The sequence below is a fragment of the Glossina fuscipes genome, unplaced genomic scaffold (genome assembly GCF_014805625.2).
Source record: "Glossina fuscipes isolate IAEA_lab_2018 unplaced genomic scaffold, Yale_Gfus_2 2, whole genome shotgun sequence".
Lineage (NCBI taxonomy): Eukaryota > Metazoa > Arthropoda > Insecta > Diptera > Glossinidae > Glossina > Glossina fuscipes.
In genome coordinates this window covers 12,007,890-12,029,372 of record NW_023998416.1, presented here as the reverse complement: position 1 = coordinate 12,029,372, position 21,483 = coordinate 12,007,890, and the positions used below count along the sequence as shown (strand labels likewise).

Sequence of the window (21,483 nt, the reverse complement as noted above, 5' to 3'; positions counted from 1 at the left end):
TTCTAATACATACAAAAAAAAAATGCAATTATGGAAAAACCATTTATGATTGTACGCGCCAATACCATCGATGTGGTAAAGCGTCGAAAAGAGAAAACAATGGAATACTATGTAATGCACAATCAAATATTATCGTAATTTTGTAAAATAATAAAATTTTATGTAGAAAATTTTCCTTTTCATAGGTTAAGTTTGGATTATTTATATGTGTAATTACGAGTTTGCTTTTCTTGAAATAAATAGATGGGTTGCGTACATTTTCACGGCGTTCATGGTACTTCTCTACGGTTAGATGCTAATTCACGCATTGAAGAAGTCTTAGTTATATGGATTAACGGATAATCAGTTTATTAAATTCGCGTTTAGACTTTTAATAGCCACTGCACACGTCAGCGACCCTCCCTCCAATACATGCGGTTTATTGATAAACATAAATTTCTGACTCACTTATTTCAGTTCTCGAAGTCGCAATGCTGAATCGCTGAAGCTTGAGAATTGTGTAAAGACTAAGTTTGCAAACGATTTTGAAATGGTTGCAATTTGCAGCAGATATCAATTTGCACTATACGAATTACAAGAGTTGAAATTCGCTCAGTGAATTGTCAATGAATTTCAATTCACACTAACAGCCGTTTTCTGGCATAGTCATTCATCAACGGTCATAAAATTACTACCTGTGTTTGGTTGTCATCGTTTCTGTCACCTCGTATCCAGTTCCGTATTCCGTCACCAAAAGTGACAATAAAAGCCTTTAAAGTCAATTTTGCGTTAAAACAGTGTTATCAGATTATGTATGTCACAAATTGAGGCGCAAAAGAAAAAGACCTGGCCTCACAAATTGAAGCAAACTAAAGATAAATTACTCATGCGATACTGCAATATAATAAATCTTACCACTCAAAAGTTTTAGCATTCATTTACGTTGCAATCTAATGAAATTGATTAATAAATAAATTATATAAAGAAAAAATAGAGTATTTTTATACGCCTTCCCCAACTGATCTTCGGCAAAATGGCATAAAATTGTTGCAATTATGTTTTCTTCCACTTTCTTATTCATTCTTCTTTCGAATTAGTGTCCTGCGCAGGAGTAGAACACGAATACGGCAAAAATTTCACACTAAGTCTTATTGTTTCCATGTAAGCAAATTGTAACAATTGTACACTGAGTACCTTATACTTTCCGAGTAAGTCAATTGCAAATATTTCGCACTATATCTTACTCTTTCAACTGTATCAATTTCACACTAAGACTTGCACTTTCCGAGCAAGTCCATTGCGACGGTTTCACACTAAGTCTTATACTTTCCGAGCAGGTCAATTATAACCTTTTCACACTAAGTCTTACACTTTCCGAGCAAGTCCATTCCAAAGATTTCACACACTACTTAGTCTTATTCTTCCCGACTAAGTTAATCCTAGTAATTTCATATTTCTTATTCTTATGTCATATCTGAATAAGTCAGTTGCAATTATTTTTTTTCCCGAAAAAACGGAATGATAAGTATCAAGATTCGATCAAAGCCAAAATCGCTTTCTTTCGTTTCTTCCAACTATGTCTAGAAATTTAAGAGAGCACTGCTTAGTAGTATGTTAATAAATTGCAATAAGTGCATAGATGTACTCGGACTGATAATGCCTTACAAATATTAAATTATTGAGTAAATTTCTTTCAATTTAGGGGAACATGTTATAAAGTGATACGCAATTGAAAGAAATCTTTTTAATAATTTGCGAAAAGTAAAAAAATTGTGACGTAATATTGTCAAAGACAATAAATAATTCGGGAAAGTATTACACAAAAATTGAAATCGAGACGGCCTCAAACAACGTAGCGATAACAAATTAATGATAAACTGAAAAATTTCAAAAGAAGTCGTAGAAAAATGCTTTATAAATATTTCTGGAAAAATATAAAGCAAATAAATAAATAAGAATCGAATTCGAGAAATGAGTGATTCTTGCAAAGCCGCTACTTGAGTAAATCATTGAAAAAGGTCCGTGTTTAACTCCAGCTTAGATTGCAAAGCCATTATAAATACTTTTATGGAAATAGTGAAAGATTCGTTCTCCCTTCTTTTCTATATGCTTGAGATATGCTTGAGTATTATTAGAGAATTACATATAACAAATAACGTCTTTTTATTCCAATTTTTGCATTTTAATAGCATAGTCAAAGTATCACATAATTACCTAATTTGACGCATGTTGTTACATTATATGTATAACTGAAACGGTATCTTTCTATTCGCGGATGGTTGGTATGGAACTTTTAAATGCGACACAATTACACCCACTTATTATCAAATGAATGACTTTTTAAATTTATTTTTCAAACAAGCCATAAATCGCGACGCACATCGGTCCGTCTGTTTGCTTAATCAATGAGACCCAGATTTACAGTCCTCGTGATGTTGTTAGGTTTTTGTTTTATTTTTTATTTTTTCTTATTTTGTTTTTTTTTTTTCATTATTATTATTTTAACAAATTGCATTTTATGGTAAAATAAACACAAGTACATGCACCTATGGCTACATGGAAGGCTTTTAAATTCACACAAGCTTGCAATATTTCTTTCTTTTCAAGATAACTGGTTGTTTTTGTAACATTATATATATATATATATGTATATATATATATATATCCACATATATAGAATATATATATATATGTATATATATATGCTCATGTGTGCATACATGAAAAATTAACTATGCACGATTTTCACTTAATTGGATTTTATGTTATTTTCAAGGGTCTTGCAATAGTGTGTGTGTGTGTATGTTTAAGTGTTTGTGCATGCATATATGCGAATGAGATGTGCTTTGAAATGTTAAAAGGCCGTAAAGCAAATTATGTTTTACGCGATGACGATGATAATCATGATAATGATGACGATGATGATTGTTGTGGTGGTGTTGATTGCCCGTGTGCTTGTTTGTTTTGACATTAATTTTCACTTAGTGTCACTAACAGTCTTTGTGGCATTTTTTAAAGAAAATTTTCACTTTAACTTATAGTACGGCTCACTGACTTAATCACTCATGTGGGTTGTTGTATAATTGACATTTCTTTGTATGTGCGTGTACACATAATCTCGTGTTTTATGACAAACATAATTAATAATTATGTCAAATAAAGATGATTATCTTAATTTTCTTTATAATATAGATGCGCATTAAACATCTCCGTCTCCCCAACTTTTCAAATCTTTCACATTTACCTGAACCGAGCTTTGGTAAAATTTTCTACTTTCTATAGGAACTTTGAAGAACACGATCTATTAGATGAGAGAATGTATGGAATGTATAAAGTATTATTTACGTTCCTATCTTTCCGGGCAGTAAATAATGTTGAAATGGCGGGGCATACAACAAAAAAAGTTTGAAATCAGCAACAATTTTACCGGGCAGGTATTTTTACCTCTTTTGCTTTTCTATGCGAGAACATGCAAGAGCAAATAAATGCCTTTGTCACATCAAAAGTGATTGAAAGGCTTAATGACACTCGATCAATTTTGGGTCGATCAGCTTTATAAACAGCCATCGTCGAAAGGCAGAAGGACCAAAATGGTCCTTTTAAAGATTACGCATGCTGCGTTGGGACATGCACGCTAAATAACTCAAGTTGATTAAAACCATCAACAATGATTCCTTTATACTCCATCTTGATCAATGCCATCAATGCCAAGAATCTTGACATTCTACGCGAAAGTGTTCGCGCTATAGCGTATTAGCTTTTTCTGCAGTTCCCTTCGATATGGAACGAGAATTGTAATGAGCTATAAACAAAAATAAGTAAATTATACGAGAAAGTTTTTTCTTAAATAAGCTTTTATTTAAATGAATTAACTACAAGATGGGAAATGAATTTTATCCTAGTCATTTTTATGTGACTATGCATAAAACCTTCGAAGGTGTGTGTAAATGTCAATTTCTTATACATTAAAATATGAGCCGCCTCAAGCTTTTATGTTTAATCATATACAAGTGACTGGAATAAAATTTATTTTCCATCTCTTGTTGGTTGACTTGGAGGTTTTTTTTTTAAACAATTTTTTTTTTGTTTATATAATTTAGTAACATTGAAAAAGTGATACTACATATCCGAGTGCAGTGCTTTGACGTTTGAAAGATGGTAAAGTTGATTCGATCTAAAGCGACGATACATATACAAACCATTCACGGTTCCGTTTCAGATGGTAGTGTAGAGACAAAGATATAATTTTATGTCTTCAAGTTACCTTTGATGAATACGATATTATTCACTTTATTGGTCAGCGTGCTTGACTTTAAGTCCGTACACTGTCCAACAGTGAAATGTAGTCGAAAAAAATCCTCAAAAATCTTAAATTCACATCGATAGAGCAACTACTTAGTGGAATATGAAAATTGATGAGTTATTTAGCCATCAGTACAGGTACGGAAAAGTAGAAAAGAGTTATGACCAAAAAGGGGCGTGTTGTTAGCCCTCTTTTCAGTAAATCTTCAAAAAATCGATTAACAATCGAGGCTTGTAAGCATTTTCGTTCTCAAATTCCTAATATACGTGATTCCAACTTTTTATACCTTACACCCGTTGTGGTGAAGAAGCGCATTAAGTTCGTGCGGATCTATGCAATACTCAGAAAGATTTAAGATGAAATCAGCATTTATTAGATATAAGCTTGATATCCGTATGTTTGTCTCCCTGTCTTGTTTTCTTGCATTCAATGTAAAAGTCGCAAATTTGAAGATATTTTCATGATATTTGGCAAACTGGCGTGTTTTGGCCCAAGAACCAACGCTATCGGAAATGGTTCCCACTCTAGTAGGACCACTCTTTCGACCACTTTCCACACAACGTATCATATTGGAAAGCCGTTTTATGAATACCTTTTGGTAGATGTAGGGAATTTTATTGTGGGCAGTGGTATAGTGTAGTGCTTTTACTTATTTTATTTTATTTTTTTTTTTTTATATAAATAATCAGCGGGAAAAAAATTTGACTCGATTGGATTTCTGATAATTGTTATCAGTTAATGGCTTTCGAATATTATGACATAATTTCCCCATATGGCTTTATGTATACTTGACAATATAACTCTTACTTGTTGTTTAGGTGAAACTTGTAAAAAGCGGTATAAGCACTTCAGCATTTAATTTTTACTAGCTTTTTAAGAACAGCCCCTTAATATACAGTAAATCAATCAAAAATTTCATTGTATAGAATTCTCGTAATAAATAGACATTAATCAAGTTGCATATATAAGAAAAGCGAAAGCAAAGAAAATGAAAATAAATAAATAAATGACACAAAGGAGAAGGAAAAGTGAGTTTCGCTTTGAGGTTTAATAATAAAAAAAAAAAATCAAAATACTGACATTTCAGGCACGTGGTTGTTATCAAAAACCATATTTTGAAAACTAAACATGTGTTCAAATATTCGCTTTTGGAAAGTCAACAAGACAAGACAAAGACACGGAACGACCGAACACCATGCACTTCGGGTCATTTGTATTTAGATTCAATGAAATTGATTGTTACTATGGCGTGTTTAGTATCTTTATGAGTACGGTTTTCAGTTATTTTTCTTAAGCTAGGTGTGGCTTAGGTGCATACTGCGTTAATGCATTACATTTATTTATTCATTACACCACACCAACTGTTAAACAACTACCCACTGCTTTCAGACTTCAGCATTGCAGACTTTAGCAATTGTTGTTAATTTACACTTTTAGGTAAATTAATGATATAAAGTTTTTTTTTTTTCTTTCGTTATAAAAATAAAAAAAATGAACGTGAGTATGTGTATCGCATTAAATACTCATTAATTTACAGTTTTCTTATTTAATTTTTTCTATCATTTTTTTTTTTTTTTTAGGTTCGCTAATAACATTTTTATGCTCTGCACCACTAGGAGCGGAGGGTATATTAGTTTGTGCGGATGTATGCAACACTTAGAAGGGCCTAACACAGACCGACCTTTTATTTTACTCAGCCTAAGCTTGTCTGTCCGCTTACATGTTTTGTTCCTTCTTGTGCAACCTACAACAGGTCGCACTTTTAGAGATGCCTTGATAAAATTTGCTACCAGTGAAAATGGTTCAGATCGGATCAAATTTTTCACTATTTTTTCGACCGCTTCCTATAAAGCACCTTTCCTTTGAAAAGTCGTTAAATGATTAACTTTATGAAGCGAAGCGGGCTACGGTATTTAATGCTGTACTGTGCCCTACTATGGTGTTTTTCTGGTTATATTATTATTATTTTTATTCATTTCTAATAAATACGTTTCGCAATATATTTCACTTGAAAATTTTGGATTATTTTTGCAAATCTGCTTCTCTTAGAGAAACGAAAACGTATATATTCGATAGCGTTTAGCTAAAACTAAACTGGTCGTCTATTTTATGTTATCCTGTATAAAAAATTTAAAATATCTAAACTAAAAGATATATTAAAAAAATAATTTCACCACGTTTTGCAGCTATAATTCACATCGAACTTATCATATCTTCGAAAGTGAGCACAAGGCGGACGTTACATAAATACCTTCAACGAAATTCCCATTAAAGATATGTACATTTTGTGGGATAATTAAATGAAACTCGTATAATTGTCTGATCGTTCAGGCTACTCTTGTTAACAAACGAAGATTGTCTCTTTATCATCAATGGTGTACCACTAACAATTATGCACAAGAGCAACGATGCAAAAAAAAAAAGAAACTAGAATGAAATTATATTCAATTGGTACAAAATCTACTTTGTTTTATCCTAAGTTTTAATAGGTACGCAAAGAAACAGAAGAAAAAAATCTCACATTCAACATATTTGGTAGCATGTTAGATAAAAATGTCACTTTTCCACATGATATAAATTGATTCTCTGAAGTTTACGTTACTTAACTTTTGAAAATTTTGAATATATCGAGCTTTGCATCAAATATACCTAAGAGCGATAAGTATCACTTACGTAAGTAACTTATACTGAGTTGTGAACCGTTGCAAAAGTCATGATACCGTTATTATTCCGAACGATGATTTTAAGCGCAATTTGGTAAGACCTGTTCAGTGAAGTTTACCAGCTCTCAACTAGAATTTGCTATCGAATTATTTGCAACTGTGATGTCTCGTTATTTCAACAAACATTTGAATAAATCGAATCTTCTCACTGGGCTCATCAAACGTTTTGTATACTTTTAATTTTGTAGCACATTTCATCGACATTATCTAAAGATAGAAATATTATTGACTTTTGTAAACATTCAATTCTCCCTGTCGGCCTATTGTTTAGAATTAAGAATCTGTATTTTATATACAAATTATTTACGTTTAATGTAGAATTTCGCACACGATAAAGTGAATACAAAGGTAAGAAAACTGTATTCACTTTGGATATCGAATACCTTAAGCAAATATGTAAACATCATAAAATTTTGTTACGATCAAATCTATCTATTGAGAAATTTTTCTTCATGTCATGTCCAATTTCATGTTGTATGTGAACTTAACCCAGGGATGTGTAGAACAAAATCAAACTTTTTAGGTTGTTTTCCATGACTGACTCTCTTTCATCTGCTCACTTTCTAGCTCTTTCTTGGATATGTTAGCAAAAGTCCTCAAACACAATAGAAATGAAGAGTACGTACATTTTACATAGTCTGAGATCTAACTTATTGCAAATATAATGTTTCGAGTGTTCCAAGTTGAATGAAGAGAATGAATAAGAACTACATCATAAAAAACATAGGACAACTAATAACAGCATTGCAGTGAGCTAGGGCCAAGCGTTAAATATCCTACATTAGTTCGGTTAATGCAGCTAGTTATGCAAGCACTTCTCAAAATAGGGCACGATATGGCAAGTAATCAATCCAATACAAATCATTTTCAATAGCATGCGTCCTTGGGCCAAAACACCAAAACTTCATCAAAATAATCCACCAATCGCGACCTGCTGGTTGAACACAAGAATATTAGACGGATAGACGAATAGACGGACAGGCAACCTTGAAAGCGCTTTCTGAATAGATATGTATAACCGAAGGTACGTCCCTCCCAAGTTCTTCCGAATGTTATGTACACACACACACACACAAACTTAACATACTGTTGTACCGCAAGAGTTATAAAATATGTATTTGTGATAACTTAATTTTTTTAACAAGAAAACGGTTTGAAACTTTATAAGGAATGACATTGAGTTGAGGAATCTCAAGCTATTTCGATTTAAGCATAAATAATAAAACAAAAAATATAAAATGTTATACAAGGTGTTGTTTGTAGGATTCTAATTGCACAACATTTCATTACATCCTCCTAAGGCATTTAAAGCGATTTGTTCGTCGAGTCGTTCTGCCGCAGACCTATCGTTTCGACATCTGCTTCAGAAAAAGAAAAAAAAATAATAACACCGGCAACCTTCGTCCTGCTTTTCCAGAAGCCATTATTACAGTTAAATACTCATAAATCCGTAGTCAGCGCATGTGCAAGTTGTAAATAAGACCGAAAGCTTTGAAGTTTAACTAAATCCTTTCAGGCTAAATATGGATCATTTTGCCTTTTATGACCTTATTCTTAGCGATACAATAAATAAAATCATCGTCAAGATTAATATCGATCGCATACATGTGTGTAAAAAAAAACCCACTAATACTGCTACGACAAATAAAAAGACAACAAAACTACAAAGCTCCCTTGAGGTTTAAGTTTAATACAGTCAGAATTTACCGTTTTAAACCAGTTTAATATAAGACTTACCAGAACAACAAAGACAGAAGCTTTTCTTTTTTTTTTTTTTTTTTGCTTTTTTTGCCGCTAAGAAAAAATTATAAAGCCTCGAACTTGTGGTTTATTTATTTTTTATGGTAGGTAGAAATTGTGCATTAAAATCAACAAAACGAAAGATTAAATTTAACTAGAGACGAATGCTTGCCACCCAACAATGGCATCGAGAGCACACAATTTTAATGAATGTATATATGTGATAATATTAAAAAGCTGGAGTTTTTATCTCTTTATCAATGTGAATAGTGTAGATTACGTAAATAATGCTTGCTTTTAGATACCCTTTAAAGATAGACGCAAGGTGGTAGAGCGTAAACGAAGTACAAACCTTATTTAGGAATATATATTTGGAGATATGCCTAAATAGTTCTCTATTACATGCGCATAGCCTTTTATCTTTCATAAACTTTTTCACAATTATCCATGAAAATAACCCGTCACTCAATAAGTTGTTAGGATGGCGCCACTATTGATAAATCCATATGATTCGGGGATTGGTTCAACAACAATTCAACTGCGATCTTTTTGAGTGAAGTTCTATATGAAATACATAATGAAAACTGACTTTCTGTGTTGAAGACTTCTCGATGAAACATTCTTGACCCTGAATGGAAGGTTCGGCGAAGAGGAAAAATATAACTAAACCACTGGGCCACAAAATGACTTTGGCATCATTGACTATACGTCTATATACCTATCCCATTCCAAATATGTTATGGCCCTCGCAAACTTTATTTAGTGGGTTGTTCAACAACTAACTCGAAATCTCCATTTACTTAAACATTGTAAAAATTTTCTGAAAACGACAGACAAAAGAAGGTGAACTACAAGTTCAGACCGTTTATCGAAAAATCTAAATTATTTGCTATGTTGCAAACCGATTAATCAACTTAATGTATGCGTTAAGACCGCTTTAATGACCGAAAAGGAAAAAGAAGATAATTTGCCTTAAAGAAACCACAAAATATATCCATAACATAAAATTTACGCAATAACCGCATAACAAAAAGAGTTAAAAATCCAAAGGCAATATTAAATAAAAAAAATAAAAAAAAAAACTAATCAAAAGCTATACAAAGAAAAAATAGGATTATGGTTGAAGACTGAAAAGAAGAGTAAAACCTCAACACACTACCTTGCCAGAAAAGCTGACTCTGCTTAAAAGGCATAAGAAATGAAGAAAAGGAAAACAAACAACAAACAAGTACAGAGACGCTGTCTCAGGTACACGTAAATTAAGAGGTTTTAATAGGAAATTAAAAAAACTAAAAAACAACGAGACTAAAACATTGGTGGCCTTATTGCAAAAAAACAAAAAAAAAAAAAAAAATAAATAAATAAATAAATAAATAATAAAAAAAAAAAATAAGACTAAATAAAGTTAAAACATCTGCCGAATCGAAAGAAACCCAAAACCGGTTCGTTACTTGCAGTGAGCTGATTTACTTTACGAAACGTTTGTGCTTGCGAGTATTTCTAGGCAAGAGCATGAACTTTCTGCGCCTGCGTACTCGTATACTTATATATCCGTAGTTAGGTATTTATAACAAGGGAGACAAACTCTTTCCTTTTATATTCATCCGAGTTTGGAATGATTAAAGCAAGATCTTAAGAAGTGTTTATGTATTCGAGCCATAAGAACAACCTTTTATTTTGTATAAACTTTAAATGTGGCTAAAAGATTAGTTAAGCTGCACTGACGCAAAAACGAGTTTTACTTTATATATATCTCTGGATTGTTGTTGCTGTCCTTGTTGTTGGCGTGGTAGTTACTTCGAACGTATAAAGTCCATTTTTTCCTGTTTTCTAATTCTTTGTTTATACTACTTGAGTAAATCATTTTTTTATTCTTTATTTTTTTTTACTTTTCTTATTCTTATATGTTGTAGTTAGTTGTTGCTATTACGATAACTAAGCAGTTTTTGCTTTTATTCTCAATTTCTTTACGCGGTGGTTTTTTTTTTTTCTCTTGTTTCACTCTTTTGTAGTTTTTTGCTTTTTCTTAATGTCTACATAAATAAGTCGACTTTAACTGCCCACTCTTTCTATTTTTATGTACATAACACATATATATATATATAGTTTTGTTTTTTTTTGTTTCATTTACAAAAGAAATTTTTCAAAAAAAAATTTTTTTAAACAATTTAAAAAAACACGGATAGCAAAGATTTTATTGTATTCTACATCTGAAAGAGTGCACAAATTCACTGCTCTTGGAAAGATAACTAAGGGGTTTAAATTTCTTTAATCTGCACTCATTTTTCATGAATGTAAAGTCCTTACATATGCAATCCATTCCTGTTATTCTATCCATAGGCTCGATGCGAATCTTAGTAAACACGAAAAGTACGTTCGATTGTGATCGCATCTTTTATACCTATGAACCTTAGCTTGAAAAGGACTCAAAAAAAGACTCCAAAAATAAAATTTTCATATTGCATAATGTTGACTGGGCGTGGCTGGTTTTGGCTTTTCATTTTTATAGAAAAAACGTCGAAATTTTTATATTCTAGGTTATGAGTGATAAGTAAGACATCCAGAAAGGAGAAGTGTTTTTAGATTGTGTTATGTTATATGCGTGTCCTTTGAACGCTTTCAATGCCGACCTACGAACAAGAACCTTTAATGTTTTCGTAAAATTTGAATCGCATGGACAATGGTTGCCAAAAATATTGCACAGACGGACTTATAGGCAGAGGAACAAAGGGACATTTTAGATGCATTCCGGATTTGATACTGCCCGAGAATATCAATATTTTAAGGAACCTCTGAAGTGTCCTTCTGGGTGTTAAAAAGGTTTCGAGAAATATGCGAAATATCGACACTCTGTAATGTTGTATGGGCGCGGCCGATTATTTCAATTTCTGGACTGCAGGAGCGAATCCCAGAATATATATGCAATTTTTTCTGCTGCAGTTTATGGATTCATTTTTTCCATATCTCTATAGAGATTTTCAGACAGAAAGACAGACATACCTAAATGGATTCGGTGCTTGATGCTGATCACAATATATACATTTTACAAGGTCGCCGAAGCTTTCTTCTGCAGGTTTCAGAATAAAACTTAAATATTCTATCATTGCGGATTTGCGTGGCTGATTTTTTCAATTTTTGTACAGACTGACACTGACTATACGTGCGCACTCCTTACAGTTGTATCTAATGGAGTTCATGAGTAGTGGAGAAAAGCCAAATTTTTTTTGCTTTTAAAAACAGATATTGTCAGTTTACGTTGTAGTGTAGGTGTGTCCTTTCTCCGTTTGACCTTTTTTCAGTGCAAGATTTCAAAGCCAACCATTTTCATATTGACTGCTGCAAGGATATTTGCCACACAGACATTACATAGATGGAAAGATGCGCTTCCTCAAATCGATTCATAATTTCATGCTGATCCAGAATATAAATACTTTATGGAGTCTTTGAAGTTTCCTTTTGGCTAAGCAATAAGTACTCGAAAATCAATCGCAGACCTTGCCGCTAATCTCTAACATCTTGATAATATTTCTTCAACCTTTTTTTATTCAGAAACTTTGCTAGCTCCCGTGCATCATCATGTTGCGGTGGACATCAATACGAAGCTGCAACTTGTTCATCGAAAAGATTCAAATTTCCTGTGGAATCATTTGATGTTTGCTTCGAACCTTAAATAGAATGATATCAAAAACAGGAGGTAGACAATTAAAAGTTTGCAATAAAATCGATTAATCCAAATTAGTTTGCCCCTTGCGTAGATAGATATAGTGATCTTCTTAGCAGAATTTGTGTTTCCTTTCTAATCCCTGTATAAATAGATGTGTATTCAAAACGGATATCATTTTTTTAGCTTCAAGTCTTTTGTTCGTAGAAAAAAGTATATGTGATGTATACGACTATTCGGCACGAGCTTAATGCAATTTTTCTCTTCACTTTTTTTCTCTTTTATGGCAACTGTCATGACATAAAATTAATCATCAGAAAATGCATTTAAATGACATTGTCAGCGGCTTACTATTCCAAAACCAAACAAAAACCTTGTTTTGCTTACAAACACAAAAAAAAAAAAAGACGGGGCAATGAATTAATTAATTTTAACGACAACATTTTTTATATGTAAATATGACTTAAACACCTTCGTGCCATTTGCACTAACTGAAAGTGCTTTTTTCTTTTTATTCGATATTTTCAATGCTTAGCAATGATGGGAAAATTTATTATCAAACAAGAAAACCTACGTTCAAATGCCTTCCAACAACCAAAAAACGAGCAAAGCATTAACAAATTGTTTGCAATGATCTTGTTTGAATCAATCGATCATAATACCTGTAACGAATATGATTTCGCGTAATCAACTGAAGCGTGTTCGAAAAAGAAAAATACATGATTTGATTAAGAGTAAATTGCCTGGAACCAAACGCAAAGAGAACGATTTAGAATGTAGTAATGCAAGAGGACTGGAACGAATATTCCTTATGTTTACAATTTATTTAGTGTTCGCTGGCTTTTGAATTGAAAAAACATTTGTATAAATATACAAGTGCGTAGGGTGAACTTAATATACTTTTCTCTGTAGACTTAAGTGTATAAGAGGAGCAAATAAAAACTAAAACCAAAATTACGTTGGCGATGTTTTTTTTTTTTTTTTAAAGAGTGAGAGAAAGAAAAAGAGAAAAGAAAGACATTGAAATTCAGCCAAAAAACCTTCAATTTTTTTTTTTTTTTTTTTGTTTATTTCTTTCTTTTTTGGCTTAAATATTTCGAATCAAATGTTTCAAGATGAAGTTTTAAAGTGGGTGGGAACACAGAAAATGCAGAAAATAAATGTCAGTAATTATCTTAAACACTGCTGCAACAGCCCACATTGATTTTGATAAAGATGAAGAGTATGGAAATAAAATTTTTTATCTCATTTCATGCTTTTTATTATTTTGCGGAAAATCTTAAGTATCTCCAGTAAGCAGTAAAAACTAAATAAAGCATAAGCTATCAATTATAAAACTGAAAAGTATAAACGACATATCATAAACTTATTTAAGATCTATTCAAGTTTGTCTATCAAATATAGTCACGATAACTATAAAGATATCAGAACTCGGTTGAGGCCATAACAGACTTTTCTTAACGAATTGTTTTTTTCATACGCTATACCGCTTGTGATAGAAAGGTATATTAAGTTTGTCCGAATTTACGCAACACGCAGAAGAAATGAGATGGGTTTTCCAAATCACTTTCTCAATCAATTTAAGTTTGTCTGTCCGTTCGTCCGTCCGTCCGTTTTCTTTTCTTGTGTTCAATTTACAGGCCGCAATTTTCGAAATATTTTGATGGAAAGTTTGTATATTTACGTGTTATGGTCCAAAAATGAACGCTATGGACAATGGTTGGAATCGGATCATTGTTTTGGAACACTTCCCATATAAGGTCTTATTTTGAATAGTCGTTATATAAATAACTGTTGGATGTAGGGTGTAGGGTATTAAATGATAGACCGTGATCTACTATAGTGCTTATACTTACTTGTTCCTACTTATGTAAAGAATGTAAAATTTTCAATCGGGAAAGAAATGCGCAGCGCACACGCGAATGCCAAGAAAATGACAGATTATAACAACGCATTAGCACTGCACATAAAGAGATAGATAATTACTATCAACCATTTAACAAAGTAACAAGCATGAGCAGGCATTTGAATTGGGATTGAAGCGAAATAGTTCTCTTCCTTCCATCCAGTTTAACGATATTGTGTGATACAAATGGTGACGCATTCTTTTGCTTTTGCTAGTGCCTGGAACGGGTCTATTAATCCCGTCGTTTAACTTTCTAATATCTGAAAGTTGTTCAGCTTTGCAAACAATTGAAGGTGTGTTCCAAAACTTGCAAGGAATTCATATTTACACTTTCAATTTTCCATGTAAATTGTGGTGTTTTTGTTGCACTCTCTAAATAGAATTCGGATAACGAAGACAGAGTTTGCATTTCGAACTTGGCTTCATTTTCGCAAAGCGTATGATTTCTTTAATTTACACTCAGCCAACCATAAGTCAAAGTAAACTATAAAAAAAAAATATTGCTTTCGCAATAAAAAAATAAAAAATAAACAAATTCACTAAATAAGGATATATTTACATCAAGCGCATGTATGGCAGGATATTATTGTATTCCTTAAGGACTCTGAATAACATTAAACATTCGAAATCCAACGTTTATCTATTAGATAATTTTTACCCGTATACCGAGATGTTTATATCACAAACTTCGGTTCTTACTAAAACTTCTGCATCGCAGTTATCTTGCGTTTTCAAGACGACTTTTCATAAACACTTTAAAAATATGGAATTCTTTGCCTGTTGATATCGAGTCAATTGTAAGCAAGCGCATGTGTGCTATTGGCGTTAACGCCTTTTATAAAACATGCATCACTACGTGGTTGTTATAATCTAAGATTGAATATCTCCTTTTATTATAGCTCTGATAATAATATACGGTACGAATCAAATGCGGGTATTTTGAAGTGATTGTAACCTAGAAGTCTTGTTCTTTATTTTTGTTAAGCAAACATTTGGCGTTATGTACACAACCTGCATAGCATCAAATCAATTCTACATACGACCGCTTCAATTTTGTATATAATTGCATTCGTATTGTGAATTCCACAGATATGGCGACAAAAACAACATAACATATTTGTAGGGTTCCATAGTCTGCCTTACGTCTCTAACTTACCGCAAGTTATACGAAATAGCCCCTGCACTGAGTTGTTCGGGATGTACACACAATTTCGTAATCTCAACGTGTGTATATATGGAACGTCTTGAATCATCAAAATAAGAATGTTGTTCATTTATATCTACTATCCACTTACGAATTATTTGTGTTGTTTGCCAAAAATTTAGGGAGTTTTTTGGACATTTTCTTGTAGAACTTTTTTCATCTTGTTAGCTTTGAACTGAGCTGATTTAAATAAAATTTAAATTTGTTTAAAAGAACTAAGCTATCTCTCGTCATACGTAATCCAATGTCTAACACAAAAAATAAAACGTTTAATTACGTCACATTAGTATATAAAAAATTATCGTTATATCTACATCTAGACGTTATAATTTATTAAAACGAAACATCGCTGATAGTGAACCTATTTCATAACTGACTGAATACGAATCTTCAGTCTGTCGAAAGCTAATGAAGCTGAACTAGCAACGCCCGAGAAAAGAAGAAATTACTTCATTAAATACGATAACATTGACAATGTTTTTTTCTTTTTTTTTTGTTGCCTTTATATAGAAATAATTGAAGCAAATCAATAATGGCATGAAAGACATGTTGGAAAAATAAATTATAAATAAAGATTATTATAGACTTTATAATAATGTCACGAATAAAATGTTAAAGCAAGGTAACTAATAAGATGTTCATTAAAGATACAATCTGCCAAGTATCACAAGCATGTAATCAGTGCACAAATAAATTCGTTCCGTCTTGAGATAACACTTAACTTTATTTAAAATACACTTTTTAGATAGCTTGATAATCGAAATATACGCCATCATTATCTACGGTTCCATTTTCCCATTTATCGCGACTTATGGATGGATTTATAACGACTTATGGATGGCCTCGCGGTAAAAACTGGCCGGTTTTGAGACACATTTTTACGCATTTTTTCAACTTCTGTGAATCTACAGCCTGATGAATATCACTACATCGATCCAGGTCTGGAGAATACACGTGATATGGTAAAGCTTGCCAGCCTCATCTGAAAATTATTTCCCTGGTTGCTTTTGCCGCAATACGAACGGGTATATGCGAATTTGCTCGATTTCAAAAGTAACAACTTATGCAAGAAATCTCAAAAACCATTTTCTAGTACTCTCGTAGCTGACTGCATTTTCACTCCCAGCTTGCTTAACCATAGTGCATACTTCCGGATGTTACAAGACGAGTGATAAAATTACTACAAGTCCCTTCTTTCCTCTTTCTTCTTTAACGTAACGAATAAATTCGGCGATGTCCCCTGTACGTGTAAAAATACGGCTTCTTTAACCCTAACCGTACCCCTTTTTTTTATAATTCTGTCACTTATGAGAATTATTAGGAACAATTAAAATGTTATTCTTTTTGTTTACAGTTTAATTATATATACAAAGAATTCATACAGTATAATACACAGACCATATACTTTTTGATTTCGAATTATGTGAAAAGAAGAAAACCCGTCAAGCAAGCTCCGCATAAACTTTGACGTAATTTATTGCGTGTAAAGAAATTATTATAGACGATACTGTGGGTTCTGCTCTGAAATGTTCTGAAATGATACACAGTTCTTCAAAGTATGCCTATTCCAAACTTTGTCCTCATTTGTGCCGTTACTCTCCAAGGTACGGGATTACTCTCCGACCGTGAGACTTTGAGACACAGCTTCATAGAACGGCATGTGACTAAATCCAAAATCCAATGTTTAAAAAGAAATAGTTTTCGAGATACAATGAGACACGAAAGTTCACTGTGGTGTGAGTAGGGTTAAATTAACGAAACATTCGCCTCCGTACAATTTTTTCTAAATCAATTCTTACTCATATATAAACTTTATTAGAAACGGTATTTTTTTTTCTTGTCTGTTTGCAAATCACATGAATTTCTTACTCATCCTCGATGAGAGTGATTTTCACGTCATTAGTTTAACTTTGAAACTGTGAATAAGTAAAATAACCGGAAAGGTAATCTAATTAATAATTGTAAAATTTAAAAGCCTTCATTCACTTTGATGTTAACTGTAGGTTAGGCTGCTAATTATTTAACTATCACACTACTAATGATTTATCGAAATATATGCAATAAATACATTCCGTATAAGAGATGTGTGTATGAAATTTAACATATCCATTGTTATTAGTAGAAAGATTATTATTTTTATACCTCATTATCCGACTTTCAAGTAATATAATGTTGCGTAATAAGGGGAAGAAATAAGAAAAACACTTTCAGTTTTGAAAAAAAAAAATTGAAAAGTTGATTAGTTTGTACAAACTCGATATTCGGATATATATAATTTGTTTTTTTTGATTGCATTATTCATTAACGGAATTATTAACATTCAGCTAAGGTCTCATAATTACATATCAATCGTAGTTTCTAAAATTATAGTATTTTTTAGTGCCATTGTTTCAATATATATACGAGCTGGCTCTCAGACAATAGTTGATCATCTCTCTGCCATCATTAGCGTTAGATCAAGTCTTTGTACTTTGCGTTTCCTTTCATTCAAGACTTATATTCAATTTTGTTTTTCTTAAATCAATATTAACTTTTATATGTGTGTGAGTGTATGAGTAAGCCTAATTATTATTATCATCAATATAATACGATTTTGAAGCAAAAGTTATTAGTAATACTTATGAATGGAAAGATATATTGATTTAAACGTTGAGAGTAATGCACATTATTGCAATAAATTCTCTAATACAGATGTAAGAAAATACATCGATGTAGCCTTAAGTAATTTTATATATATATATACGTTTTCAATGATTTTATTGTTCCGTTTTAATTTCTTTTCTAAGAAAATCTCAGCGACAATGGGAATTTAATTAAAAACATTTAGACTACATTCAAGTCCATCAATTTATTTTTGCTTAAAACCTGTAAAGCAAAATTTTCCGAGAATTTCTTTACCTATACATGTCTCGCATATCAACATTTATTTACACTAAGGCAAACGTATCGGTTAATGCCGATGAGTCAACATTTAAAACCATATTTCTTTAGTTACTATGTTTATCAATCAATCTCTTTTCTTCTGTCTTTCACTTATTCCTTCTAAATATTCATACGTCATCCTTGCCTTAATAATATTAAATATAATATGGGAGATGCGTATGAATAATTTTTATCATTCCACTTGCAACACTCAACGCAACTAAAGTCAAGTCAATTCAACGCATCGGAGTAAAGATTTTCCAGCTAAGGGATGCCGAAAAGTCTCTTAATACTCAACTGTTTCTGCTTCCATTCAACATTGATGTCACGACAAGCAGCTTATAAGAATATTTTCATATCTTACGAATCGTTGCCTGGATTTACCAGGATGCTCTTCGAAGAGAGTTTAATTAAGGCAAAGTAAAAAACTTCATAATCACAGTTTTCCTCAATGTGATTACGCCCACTAGAGTTCTACTAAGAAGTAGGTAGCAAATCCATTAAGATCATCTTCTGCAGAGAACCACACAAATCCTAGCCGAATATATTTGCTTTGGCATTTTAAGGAAGGCTGACGCCTTTCCTTTCCCTTTAATCACATTTGTGAAAAAGCAGGCAATCATCAGGCCAGGTTGTAGCAATTCATTATGCATAATTCGCTTCTAATCTCGTCTGACGTTAATCTTTGCCACCTTGGACCACGGACTTTTTTGCACATTATTGTATTATCTGATCCACTTTTGAGTAACTTACGCTTCCACCGCGATTGGCAGATGGATTTAATGTCTACTTCGGCCGCGATAGTTTACGATAAAATGGGCAGGTCTCCCTTTATGTTCTGAAAGATTTCATCGACCTTATCAATGAGCGTTCAATAAGCAAACTTGCCTTACAGACACCAAACTAATGAAAGTCCACGTATTCACTTACTATGAATCTTTTCCATTTCATTATCAACTCAATTGTGCATATCATTCCTGTTTTATAAATTTTTAGCGAATATTATAACCATTTGAAAGAGCAAGGACAATGGCAGAGAAATCCTTACTATCAATACAGGCGGAAAAGTACCTTAGGTTTTTTTCTACACGATGATTAACAGATGAAATTTTTGCTTTTCTTCAGATTTCATTAGTTAACTGTGTATAACGATTATACTCGTCGTTTTGTCTTATGGCAAATATATACATCACAATCCGTCCCTCCGTCCTTGCAAGATATCTTCATAAAATTCTATCATTGCGAACATGTATCGTAGAAAATGTTTTTCTCACTTTACCCATTCTGTGAGGAGTATATTCGCCTTCGTTGACCTTTTGAAATGCAATTTAAGTGCACATTTTCGGGATAGTTAACTGCTTAGCGATAAACTGAAATATTTCCTCCCTAATAGACCTTAAACAAAGTTTATATTTTTATTTATCACAATCATTTCGCCGGTCTTTTGGTTTATACGGCGTCTGTTGGGTAAAGCTTGCAAAGAAAAATCAAAATTTGCTTTCTATTCATTCATGGGCCAGTTTTCAAAATGGGGAAATTAGGATAGACTAATCCTAAATATTTGACTAGAAATGCCTTAAAGTAAACCGATTGCATATTTAGTTAAAGTATTTGTAAAAGTCCAGGTTAAAGTTCAGGGTAAAAGAGATATAGTGATATATGCAAAATTAACACGGCTTGGCCTCAAACAAGAGCAATTTCCTTTCTTTATTTCTTGTGAATTAAAGCTATGTTTAACCACACTGTATACGGCAGGGTAACGAAGAGAGAGAACTACAAATCAAGTTGAAAGTTCAAAAAGATTGATCTACAAATTTGTTTTGAGCATTTGAGCCTTTACCGTCCAGATTGTGAATTACATTTTCATATATATTGTATATTTACTTCAATTGTTGCATGAAAAAAAAAAAACAAAAAAAATTTGTGAATCACAAACCGGACATGAGAGACAAGTTTATTTTTACCGGTAGCGGATATAAAACAAAACACTTCCTTGAATATAGTATGTAAGGGTTAGAAAAACAGGTCCTTTCGCAATGTATTCATTTACTATATATATATATATATATATTTTTTTTTTTTTTTTTTCAATATTTTTGAGACAATACTTTTAGATCGACCTTTAAGGGATAATCTTTAAGCAAAGTTAAAAAGCAACTTAAATCACATCAGATACACATTTATGTCGTCTGGCATTTGCAATCTTGCAAAAGATGTTTACAGTTCTAATATGTGTATATAGTAACTCAAAAGGCGGCATGTGAATGGTGCGTTGGTAGCTATGCCGAAAAGTGAGATATGCAAACTCCAATTATTTTAATTAAAAGTTTTAGTTACTATATAATAATGTTAATTATGTTACCTTTTCTCGTCCTTTGACTTTGTTGTTTATCCCTGGATCCCGTAAACTTTATTTTCTGATATAATCCAGTTAAAAATTATTTCCAAAAATATGTGAAACTATAATTTTTTTCACTTTTTCACTTTAATACATATACATGCATATATATATTTATATAAATATGTATATATATATATATTCTATATATTGCAACGTTTACCAACACTATTACAAAATTGTTGTAGATATGTTTTCTTCTTTCTTTTTTTTTTTTTTTTTGTATATATCTGTATCTATCTGCATGTATCTGTGTTTATATGTATATATAACTTCTTTACCATAGCATAGGTTAAAGGATATATATGATGCTGATGCTGATGCTGCTAACGCACTCGTGTATTTTTCAATGTAATTTTTACTCTCTCTGCAACTCCTATTAAAGTGGTGTTTTTCAAATTATATTCTCTCACTAAAGCATACACTCGCAAAGTTACAACCACTCGTTTTATTGATGCATGCACATATATGCAAATATATATATATGTACATATTACATCAGGATGATAATCTGAACGTACAGCCAGCCAGGTATAAACATTCACATGAAAATCAGACGTTTATTATAGTCAAAAGGAGATGGATTTCATACATCCACAATACAATAGAAATAAAATCATTAACACATACACAACATTTACTATATG

The 21,483-nt window shown here is 32.1% G+C and overlaps 1 protein-coding gene across 2 annotated transcripts in view; it reads right to left on the bottom strand.

The window, feature by feature from the left end:
- The window catches only part of LOC119633382 (dual specificity tyrosine-phosphorylation-regulated kinase 2), a 100,152-nt gene extending 78,675 nt beyond the window's left edge, over positions 1-21,477 (bottom strand). For both annotated transcript variants that reach the window (XM_038026922.1, XM_038026923.1), the window contains exon 1: positions 20,801-21,477. The gene's annotated coding sequence lies outside the window, so the exon portion shown is untranslated. The remainder of the gene's footprint in view (positions 1-20,800) is intronic.
- Between the last annotated feature and the right edge of the window lie 6 nt (positions 21,478-21,483).